Here is a 12,377-nt window from a genome sequence, read left to right as displayed (position 1 = left end):
CCTTCAACATATTTACGAGATTATTAAATCTTTTAAAAAAGGTTTGTAAGCATTTTTTTAATCTGCAATTAAGCGTAATTATTGATTATTTTTGCAGGCAGCAATGGACTCTGTAAACTGTTGTTAGATAAACTTTGAGCCCTGTGAGTGAAAAAAATTGCATATATAGCGAACAGCAAAGTTTTAGAAAACACAGGTTCTCGCACTTGATGTGATGGGTAGCAATCATCTAAAATCTGGTCTCCCCGCATCAAAAATACTAAATCCTATATCCGTGACTACACAACCAGGCATTGAGATGTAGTTAGTACGTGAAGAAGTAAAGAAATGGTTGGAGGTTGTTGCAAAAACAGTTCTAACTGACAAACACTTTCATTTCGACAGGAAGTGATTACGGTTACCACGAATAAATAGAAACGTCAATAAAAATGCTGCATAATAATACAAAGTAGTAAATTCGAAAACTACAGTTTCAGTTTTGTTGCTTGAGACAGCAAATGTCACAATTTTCTATTTTTAAATAACTTATTCTTGTGCATTAAAAAAAACATTAACTTAATTTGTCAATACCAAACTCTTAAAAGCCATTCCAACATTTTTATTGATTTCTATCAAAACTTCACTCTATTTTTCTTTAACACAAGAGTCACTCTGTAAAACAAGGTTAATGAAGTGTACTTCGAGTACTCTTCACTGCTCTAAAATTATTCGCTAGTATAGATTTTTACACAGTCTATTTAATTGGTCAAAATAGACTTAATCTCTTTTACGTTAAGGCCTATACTAATTTCAGCTCAAACCACTTATTCCGTAATTATATTATCGGTAATTACGCTAATTAGGAGGCGAATGTTCCGTGTCAGTAATTTATTGTGGATTCTGTTTGATTTAAAACATTTTAAACAGCTTTAAAATACTATGAAATTGAAATAGTGGCAACTACTGGTGTGAGTAAATTACAAATTTATTCAATTTCTTATATATATATATATAAATCTTTTGGGAGACTCCAACCCTCTTTTATTTAATTAATTTAAACTTAACATTTCCAAAAAATTTTTGGAAGTGTTTTTGTTTATAATATTTATTTACTAAATGATAAAACAAGTTCGTGTCGACACTATATATATATTTTTCGGTAGAAGTTTAATTCAATTTTGTTTTACAAAGGATTTTTATAACTAACTCGTAGTCTTCACTAGGTACTTCTGGCATTGCCACTGTCATGCTCTAATATGTTCATACGTATGGGTCAAAGACTTTATCATTAATTATCATGAACCAAATGGAATTTAATATTATTGTTAAATGTTAATCAGTATCTAATATTTATGTCAGGAAAAATTTCAAAGTACTTTTTTGTAAGTCTTAAGTCGTTTTAAGTTCAAAAAAGTGAGGGTAAATTTAAGTTTGTATATTATATGAGCATATCATTGAATTTTTTAACTTGACAATTAAGCTTTAAGCTGCAAAAATAAAAAAAAATATTAAATTGACTGCATGTTTTAATTTTAATAAGTAATATGTGAATAAAAATATATTTTTTCGTTTCTGATAGTTTATTCTAAGACCACATATAATTTAATTTTGCATTTAATTTTATTATGTAGCCAAAGCTTACATTACGTCTTGAGCCAACTTGTTATATGAAAAAAGTATAAACTTTCGTTCTGAATATTCTGAACGTGTGATTAAACTTTTTTTTGGTAGTATGGAATTTCTGAATTTGAATATTTGTATAGCAGAGAGCGTTAAATTAAGAGTCATACACGCATAACGGTATGTATGATATGCCGTTTGAAAACAAAAAGCTCGCTTTGACAAAAATTTTCAATTTGTGAATTTGAATAGGAAATTCCACTTAAAATTTATGAAAAAACAGGAATTATATTGCGTGCTAAAACTATAAAAACAACTAACTTTGGATTAGGAATATAAAAGCAATTTTAAACATCAATTATTATAAAAAACACACAATAATTTAAGAATATTTCGATCAGCCATATTTATCGGCTTTGCAAAAAGTCTTTTAATTATACCGTACATTTTAAATTTTTAAATTTGAATAATATAATTAATTTATTCCATAAATCACTTGTTACATATAATTATAATATAATTATAATAAACGAATTTCTAGCTATACCATTAATAGTGTAGTTCCAAAGGTAAAAATCAAATAAGAAAGTAAATATAGATAATTTGGCTTAAAATGTAAGAGAAACAAATTTTATAACTGATTTTCTACTCTACATTCAGCATTACATTTCTGTTTTTCAGTAAACTAGCTAACGATATAATTAATCGCTGCGATTACTAGAATAAAGATACGTAAAAATGTTTAATTTTAAAATTATTGACTATTTAGGTATGTTAAATTTTTGTCATACGTTATTATTGGAACACACTCACATCTCGTTTAATATAAAGAATATCTAATGGCATATAAAGTAATATTAAATAAAATTATGTGATATTTTAAAACAATATTGGCTGCATGCGATCAATTTAACCAACAAAGAGACATTCATATAACAATTAGCAATTACTACAAACGTGTTATTCGTTAAGTGTTCTCTACGCAGTGTTAGAGAATATTTTATAAAAAAGATAAATATAAACCGCTAAGCCTTATTCAAGTTATTTCGTGACGGCTATTATTACTACTTTATTTTTATATCCTAATAAATGTTTTGTTATATATTTTTTTTATATTCGAAATTAGAATATCATTAGGTATGTAAAATTTATAATAAAAAATAAATAACTGTTTGTGGAGCAATGTCGACCTCACTACAAAATGTAACTATAACTTTGTAATTTAAAAAAAAAAAAATGAAGCACACTAATTTGATCCTAAATTATAATACCTACTATTGAAAACTAAACCGTCGACTGTTAAAGCATTTATAGTAAGGATTTTTTTGTTTGTTATAGAAATGTCCTACAAAAACTTCTAGGTTTTTTTTTTTAATTCAATAATATTGACTGATTAGTACAAAGTCTTCATTAAAAACTTGTATTAATTAATAATTGGTGATTTGATAAAATATATAATCACTGTTTACAAATTTAATGAATAATCTCTTTGTATTACGTTTTGTTCTAAAAAAAATATTTTCACATAAAATATATTGCCATAATTTTTAATGATAAAGTTGTTAGCCATGTTACGAATGAGATAAAACTCAATTTTTTGATAAGAATAAATCATTTGTTATCATTATTTTGCTCCCGCTGTAGTCTTTCTATCGGTAATCTAAAGCTAAATTACCCCAAAATGTTACTAAAATATTTTCTAAGAACTTTAATTTTGATAAAACAGAAAACGTGACAAAGATTTAAGTCCCAAGGAATTAAGAAACCAATTACCAAAATGCCAGACGAATTCGTTTAACTAAAAGTACAAAGATAAACAATCAACAAATTAGTGTAAAGGCGTTGGTGGCTTCATAAATTATAAATCGGATAACACTTTGACATCTATCTTGTTGTTGTTATCTTTGCTAATTTATTTTATTTTAGTATCCTAAATAATTTTGTTGTCTTCAATATAATTAGAAAAATTGTAATAACGAATCTTCAGAAATAGGTTATATATACCTATATCGGTGCTAGCAGCTTCAATGACGGATGCAACATGAAAATAACTCAAGGCTGTCATCAATTATTATAACAACTTATTGGTCGTCGTTACTATTGTTAAAAGTAAAACGAAATCAAAGACTGTTTAAAAGGAGAATAGAACTATGACGTCTGGAAGCACGATAGCGGACTGCAGAGTTCAGCGAGTGCGGATCATAAAGAATGTGATTATGAAGAACCTTCGAGAAATACAAGAACATTTAGAAGAATTGAAGTTTCATTTTAAAATATCTGGAACGTACTGAAACAAGTGACATTAGTGACGTCAGCGAGACTGGCGTCCTCTCTTTAAAATAATGAATTTGTAATAAATACGATATATTTATATATATATATATATATGTATATATAAAGCAAGATATACAAATCTGGCTTTCAATCTGTGGTTTTGTAAAGAAAAAGAAGGCGAATAATATTTTTATGCAATAATTTTGTTAATAAAATAGAATCAAATAACGGAAGTTAAGTTATGAAGTAAAATATTTTTTTGTTCTAAAATTGTGTCTTTTTTCTATATTATTCTATAGTTAGTTCAAAAAACGCAAGTGCTACAGTCATTAGTATGAGGTATTTACATAATTTCTGTTTTCCGATTTATTTCCCTGCAACTTAGATTTTTTATTTCTTAAGAAACAAAAATTTGTGTTCATAATTTATTTTCTTATATTTAGTACTTATATTTGGGTATAGTGTTTACTTATTATCGCCCATTTTTTCTATTTCTTATCATTTAATTTTGTAATTAAGTGGAATCCAATATGGTCCTATTATCTTTGGCATGGATCGTCAAGAAATTCATGTAAACTCTGTTTGATTACCATATAAATAAAACAAAATGAAATGAAACGAAAAAAGGAACGAAAGGACGAACAAAAACAATAAAGTTTTTATACTTTAGTGTTACTAAAACTTGGAGACAATGCTTATTATTAGCTAACTACACACTGATTTAAGTTCAGTTTAAAGTAACAGGCTAACCTTTATATTACATATAAAAATTAGAAATATCACTTGTCCGTCCACGTAATTGAGGGATTTGCCTCTAAATGGAATTTAAGTCGGGATAACATTTTACAATATTTCTTGAGATGTTGTTTCTACCAAGAATATATATATATCTTTTTATTATTAATATTATTTTTAATATCAAACGTGGCAAACGAGCAGACGGCCTACTAGATGGAAGGTAGTCACTGTCGCCCATGGACGTCTGCAAAATAAGGGATATAAAATTTATCTATACAAATAAATAAAATTGGAGTGTCTGTTTGTTATATTGAAATTACCGTTTTTTACTACATGCATACGCGGTACATGCAGCGAAATAAAAAAGATATGCATCAATAATTTAAAACATCTTTATTACTATGGAAAACTATCAACGTTCCCCTGGACTTATATTATTAAAATTAATATTCGCTTTTCTCAAACAGCATGGCTTAAACTTTAAAGTGTAGGAGATTATACAGGCTCATGAAGTTATCTATATAAGATAGCTCTGTTAGGAAGCAAGCCTTTCAAATCAACTGATGACATATGATTCACACCATGATATGTACATATGATATCAAAAACTGAATTGTTGTCATAAAATTGTAATAAATAATTATATTTTTAACCATTTATTTTTCCAAGGCACGATATAAGTCGATTTATATGGTGTATATATATATATGGGTGAAGAATTAAGTAAGTTTTATCATGTAAATTATTCGCTTACCTGGCAATTATTCATGAATATCTGAAATATGAAAACCCGTTTCAAATAATCTTGTATCGACCGATCAGAGTCCGATAATAGGTAAAATTATTGTTACATAGTCAAAATGCACTAATTATTTCTTAATAGAAAAATTCACTAATAATTATTATTGTGAAGGAATTTAAAAAAAAGCTTTCCAATCTTTTATTATTATTATTTATCCAAATGACTTTTTTTTGGCAGGACAGGAAACTAAATCATTAATCTTCATCAATACATATTATAAAACAAAGTCCTTCGCCGCGTCTGTCTGTCTGTCTGTTTTCGATAAACGGAAAAACTACTGCACCGATTATCAAACAGTTATCACCACTCGATAGCGTTATTCTCGAGAAAGGTTTTAGTATATAATTTGTTAAGTTTTTGTATTTACTTGTGTGGACATTATCGATATTTGTTGAAGATGACGGGAAAATATGATCCGTCTGAGAGCTTTTAACGAAAACGCTGCCTAAAGTCTTTGAGATATAACAAAATAATATATGGTGCAATTGTGTATCTTATAAAGGTCTAGAGAAGAGTCCACGGTGGCATATGTCTATACCTTAAACATAACATACTATATCCCTTTGAAACTTTTAAAAATTGGCATTCGTAAAGCGTTTATTGGAAAGCTATTTACATAAACACGGTATTAAATCTTATCAAAATAAATTGCTTCGTTTTCAAGCCAACATCAGTATCTGTAAATAACTTTTTTAATCATATAAATCGGGCATACCATGTGAAAGTTATCATAAAATAAGTTTAATAATTCTCAAAATCAAATAGGCTATTTTATGTTTTTTGTAAAGAACCCGTGCGAAGCCGGGGCTGGTTCCTAGTATTGATATATTTTTAAGTAAAATCAGAAATACTTTATTATTGTTCGTAGTTAGTTTCTCACATATTAACACAGGTTTATTCATCCAGACATCAGTAAAGTCAAAATATTATGTACAATAAATGTAGTCTCCTCTAATGCGAGTGGTTCTTATTTACATTTAGATTCCTTAAAACTGATCTTCTCTATGATGATTAAGTTTACAATTTTTGTAATACTCATTTATATTCCTTTCATTGTAACAACGTGTTTGACTGTGTTTTTTTTTTAAATATTTGAAACGTTTTTTCTAGTGCCACAAATATTTTTTTTTGTATTCACACGTTCCATTCAAAACGACTTCTTAGTAATCAGAAACTAGCTGTGGCTAAATAATACAACAGTTTCTAGCTCACTCGCAATCTAGCTAACAAAACCTTATAATAGATGTCTTTTGGTCTATTTTACTTTGGCAGGATCAGTTTCACTACTCAGTCTTAATTTTTAAATGTGGATTACCTAGACTCTCTTGCTCTTGTTCCCTTGATTAACTTTTATTCATTTGTTGATTTCACGACCATGATCCTCAATTTCGTAAACGAAATTCTAAGAAATTCATTGTTAATTATTTACGTTATAAATTTTTCCTTTGTTATTATTATTTTGTAATATTAGATAAAATTTTTTTGTACTACCAAAAAATAAGGTTGTATAAAATATGGCGAAACAAGATGACTTGTAAACAAAAGGCAACTTTTGGGGTCTAACCCAAACTGTACATATTTGAAATCGTTAAATTACATATTTTAAGTTACATTTTTTTTTTCGTACTAAGTAAAACATTTTACAACAAGAATACTCGTATTAAGAAAATAATATCGCTACAGCCTGCACAACAGAAATGAAATTGTAAAGCTAGGTTCATCTTATTTATTTTGGAGCGGTCTATATAATAACCGATTTGGGAGCCGTTCAAGAAAACTGCACTTACCATGACCGAGTTGGGCACAATAAAAGCGTTGTTTATAACAAACATAAATCTGTATGTTTCATATTTTAAAATATTAGAAACCCTTAAAATCCAAAAGATAGTTTTGGGATATATTACGTATTCCGAAAACGTTTGACCTCTCGTCGAAAGTTTTCATAAATCGAAGCACGTGTCAGGTTTTAATCACAATAAGTGGTTTTATCGTCATAATAATTTTAGATATGTATAGACATATATATAGATTTAAATTTTTTTATAGTGTTTAATAATATTATTATTTTAAAAAGACTTTGAAGAAAATGTAGCGGCTTGATTGTTGATCCTTTTAGTCTGAACGTTAGATTAACCTATTCGTATCCGATCCATGCGGTTACTCCGACAGCTGTTTAGTAAAGCTGGGGGTATTAAATTTTCACACCATTGTTCCGTCTTTGAGTCAAGGATCAGTGAGGTATTTGTGTTAGCATAACAGGCTAATGAAAAATTAATGTTACTATTATAAGGACGAGGGAAATGAAACGCCCGAATGTTGATATAAGACTACTTTATTAACGTTACTGGTGTGGGTTTTATATTATGATGGCACTAAACATGTGTATATCTAGATAGATACCACACCTTCCCTCTCAAAGAAAAAAAAAAGAATTGCATATATTTCTTTTTTTTTTTATGTTAAAACAGTATTTAAATCATCATATTATTGACATAGGTACAACATTAAAGAAATCATAATAAAAACTTAAGACTATTATTATAATTACAAAAAAAATCAACTACAATGTGTATACATATCATATTATAATTTTTTACGTATATTTTAAGGGTAATACAATTTCGTTCGATTTTTGTGAATCACATAATTTTTTCCATCTTTCAATATTTCAACATTTGGTGAACAATCCTTAATAACTAAATATGGACCGGAATAAATTGCGCTGAGTTTGTTGCCTGTTTCTTCTTTAACTAATATCAAATCATTGATTTTAAAAGTTATAGGGTTCATTTTAGTATCATATTTTGATTTTCGAACAATTTTACTATTTATAAGATTTTCTCTTGCTTCTTTTTGTGAGGTTTGTAGGCGATATTTTAATTCTAATGGATAATCATCGTAATTATAGAGGGGTTCTACGGTTTTTGTTAAGTTACTAGGTAAAGTACATTTTTTGCCATAAACTAACTCGAATGGGGTATATTTTGTTTCACGGTGAACGGAAGTATTATACGAGAAACACCAAAAGGGTAGCCAGGAACTCCAAGACTCGGAGTGGTTGTCAGTCTGTATGCGTAAAAATGCTCCTAAACTCTTATGGGAATTTTCTAAAGCGCCGATGCTCTCATGATGGTATGCTGTGGAATTTAATTTTTTAATTTTTAATAAACTACATACCTCTTTCATTACTGTAGACATAAACTCGGTACCTCGATCTGTGGCTATTTCCTTGGGTATTCCATGTCGAAGAATGAAGTTATTTACGAATGCCTGTGCAACTTCAACTGAACTCTTAGAAACTAACGGATATGCTTCTACGTATTTAGATAACTCACATTGGAGTGTTAATATATATGAATAATTATTACTATCTCTATCTAAAGGTCCTACAATATCTAAGAAAATTTTTTCGAAGGGAGATTGAGCTGTAGAAGTTACAGTCATAGGCTCCCTAACGGGTATAGAATACTTTTGTTTCTGGCATTTGTCACAGCGTCTCACAAATGCTGTTATATCTCGTTCGATACCTGGCCAAAAGTAATATTTTTTAATGTTATTCAACATCCTCTTAATACCCGCGTGGCCACTAGTGGGGAGGAGATGAAAATCATTTAATATTACTCTTTGGTCGTCTTTGTTGTCAATTCTTTCAATTTCATTTAACACAATAATTCTTGGACCGGGCCAATTTTCAATACTATTAATTTCATTTATTACTTGCTCTATAAATTTATTTTTTTCTTTACATTTCATGAAGTATACTTCGTTAATATTTATTTTTTTACAAAAATCAGACAGCTCCCTCACAAATTCGCCTCGCGATAATTGTGATCGAATAGCTGGATTTATATAAATTGTCATTTTCTTTAAAACGTATATAAAAGTTCTAGATTCGCATGCGATTTCATTGTCCTTTCGTAATTTTTGTAAATTACTTTTGTTGATAAATCTTAATTCTATCGATATCTTCGGTTTGTTGTGTATCTCTACGACTCTTGGGTGATCAAGCCAATCGTCAGTATTCACACTATCACACAAAGAATCATTGTTCATCCCTGACATACTATGCTCCTCTTCCATCCTTTTCTTCTGAGCTCTAGTCAACACATTCAAACTACACTCACTCATATCTTTTAAGTCTTTCGATGTAATACGTATTCTAGATAAAGCATCTGCGGCGGAATTTTCACTTCCTCTTACATACTCTACTATATAATCGTATTCTTCGAGAGCAAGTCTAAATTTCAATAACCTACTCGAAGGATCTTTCATGTTAAAAAGATAAATGAGAGGTTTGTGGTCCGTATAAATTTTGAAAGAACGTCCGTATAAATAAGGCCGGAAGTGTTTAACAGCCCATACAATCGCTAATAATTCTTTTTCGATTGTTGGGTAGTTTTTCTCCGCTCTATTTAAAGTTCGGCTAGCATATGCTATAGGTTTACCATTTTTATTGGACAGTACGGCTCCTATAGCGTAACCTGATGCATCCGTTTGAACTACAAATTGGTTACTTTCAGAAAAATCTGGGTATTGCAGTAACGGAGGTGACATCATATCTTGCTTTAATGAATTAAATGAATGTTGACACTCGTCACTCCAATGAAATTGTACATTTTTACGGCATAATTTATTTAAATAAAAAGCTTTCTCTGCAAAATTTCGAATAAATTTACGATAAAAGTTCGCGAATGCTACAAAGCGTTTTACCTCGCCTGTATTAGTAGGAATAGGATAATTTTGTAAGACTTTGATTTTATCAGGATCCGGTAAAACACCATCTCCAGATACAACATGACCCAAATACAGTAATTCCTTTTTTAAAAATGTACACTTATCGGGGTTTAGCTTTAAATTAACTTGTTTTAATTGTTCAAATACTTCCGTTAAATTTTTATTGTGATCTGCTAAATTTCTACCAAAAATTATGATGTCATCAAGGTAAATAAAACATTTTTCAAATGTTAAGCCTGCCATAGCCATATTCATCATTCTAGAGAAAGAGCTGGGACTGGTTTTAAGACCCATTGGCATTCTGGTCATCTGGTATTGACCAGAACAGAATGCTGTATACCTACGGCTATTTGGATCTAATTCTACATTATAGAAACCTTGATTTAAGTCTAAATGTGTATAATATATACAACCTGAAAGAGAGTCGAGTATTTCTGTAATATTCGGCAAAGGAAACTTATCATCAACTATGGAATTATTTAATTTACGATAATCGATTACTAATCTCCATTTTTTATCGTTCCTTTCCGATTTTTTAGGCACTAGTAGAATGGGACTTGACCATTCGCTCTTACAAGGTTCAATTATTCCTTGATTTAACATTTTATCTAATTGCCTTTTTATTTCTACTTTTTGAGAATGGGGTAATCTGTATGGTTTTACATAAACTGGATCTACATTGGGTTTTAATGTAATTGTATGTTTATAGATATCAGTCACAGTCAAGCTGTCTCCGGGTAAATAAAAGATATCACAGTATTTCGCACATATGTTTTCGATTGATACCTGTTCTTCCCCCTTAAGATATTCGTGTAATTTTAAACAGAAAATAATTTTTTTACGCGTTCCGAATTCTTATTCGATTTTCCAAACATACATATATTATACTCACTCGTACTATAAATGTTAGGGCTTACGTCACTCAAACAAAAATCTCTGTCGGTTGTATTTATTATTCGAATCGGTATTTTCCCTCTAATTGGACTTACTAACATACTGGCTAAGTAAACACCTTCCGATAACTCTTTCGAACATACCACACAATCATCTTTCATATCAGTATTTATAAAATGTATAGATTCCGATCGCGACGGAATATACAAAACCTCATTATTAATATTACTAAAAGTAGGTAAATAAATTCGATCATTATTTGAATTAATCAATGAAAAATAATTGTTTTCATAATCAATTACCGCCGCATACTTTTTGCAAAAGTCATCGCCAATTATAGCAGAAACTTTAGTAGGTAGAGTATCAAATACAAAGAATTTATGTTTAAAAGATCCTTGGGGCACTTCCAAATTAAGAAAGACATATCCAATTGCTTCAACACTACCTCCAATTCCGCTAAACTCACATTTCTCTTTATGGAATGGAATGTTATAATTATAAACAAGTTTCGATTCTAGCGCAGAAATTGATGCGCCGGTGTCAATTAAACAATGTGATGCAAAACAATTGTTAAAAGTAAATTGAACTAAACGCGAATGATTGTTACATGAAAATATATGACCTTTACTCACGAAAAAACTGATTATTATTATCAACAGATGGGGTGGGTTGGGACTGTGAATTATTTCGATCGATGATGTTTACATAACTTTGATTTTGCCCAGCGTTTAAGCTATTGTTTTTATTTTTCATACCTCTATTCTGGTACGGGCGGGAATTACCACGCCATGATCTACCTCGTTGTGTGCCACGCCACGTTGGTTGTTGGCCTCTGCGCATACCACCGCCGTGCTGTGGATGGGCACGGTACCCTCGATATTGATTACCTCGGTAATTATAACGTCCCCTGGAATTTCGAAAACAGGAAACTTTTTTATTTATGCTCATTAAATTGGAATTAGAAGTGGATGGCAACTCCTCATCTAATGCAGATTGAATAGCGTCTTTTAAAGATGTAAAGTTACGTGCTGTAATAATAGTCCCGGTTCTATGATTTCGCAGTCCATCAGCAAATCGTTTGATTGCTTGCTTTTCATTTAAGGGCTTAAGCACCTTATAAGTCTCTGGGTCGTTATCTGCCTGTGAAATAGTTAAGTCAACAAACATTTCAGTGATTTGCTTACCGTATTCTTCGATGGTCAACTCATTCTGCTTAAAATTCAGCAATCGTGTTTGGATGGCCGTAGCAGATTTTTTCGGCAAAAGCTCTTTTTTCATATCATGAATTAAGTCTGAAATACTAGAATAGCTTGGATGTAATTTAAGTTTTGCTGAT

The sequence above is a fragment of the Danaus plexippus genome, chromosome 19 (genome assembly GCF_018135715.1).
Source record: "Danaus plexippus chromosome 19, MEX_DaPlex, whole genome shotgun sequence".
Classification (NCBI taxonomy): Eukaryota; Metazoa; Arthropoda; class Insecta; order Lepidoptera; family Nymphalidae; genus Danaus; species Danaus plexippus.
Note: the sequence above shows the minus strand (reverse complement) of the source record.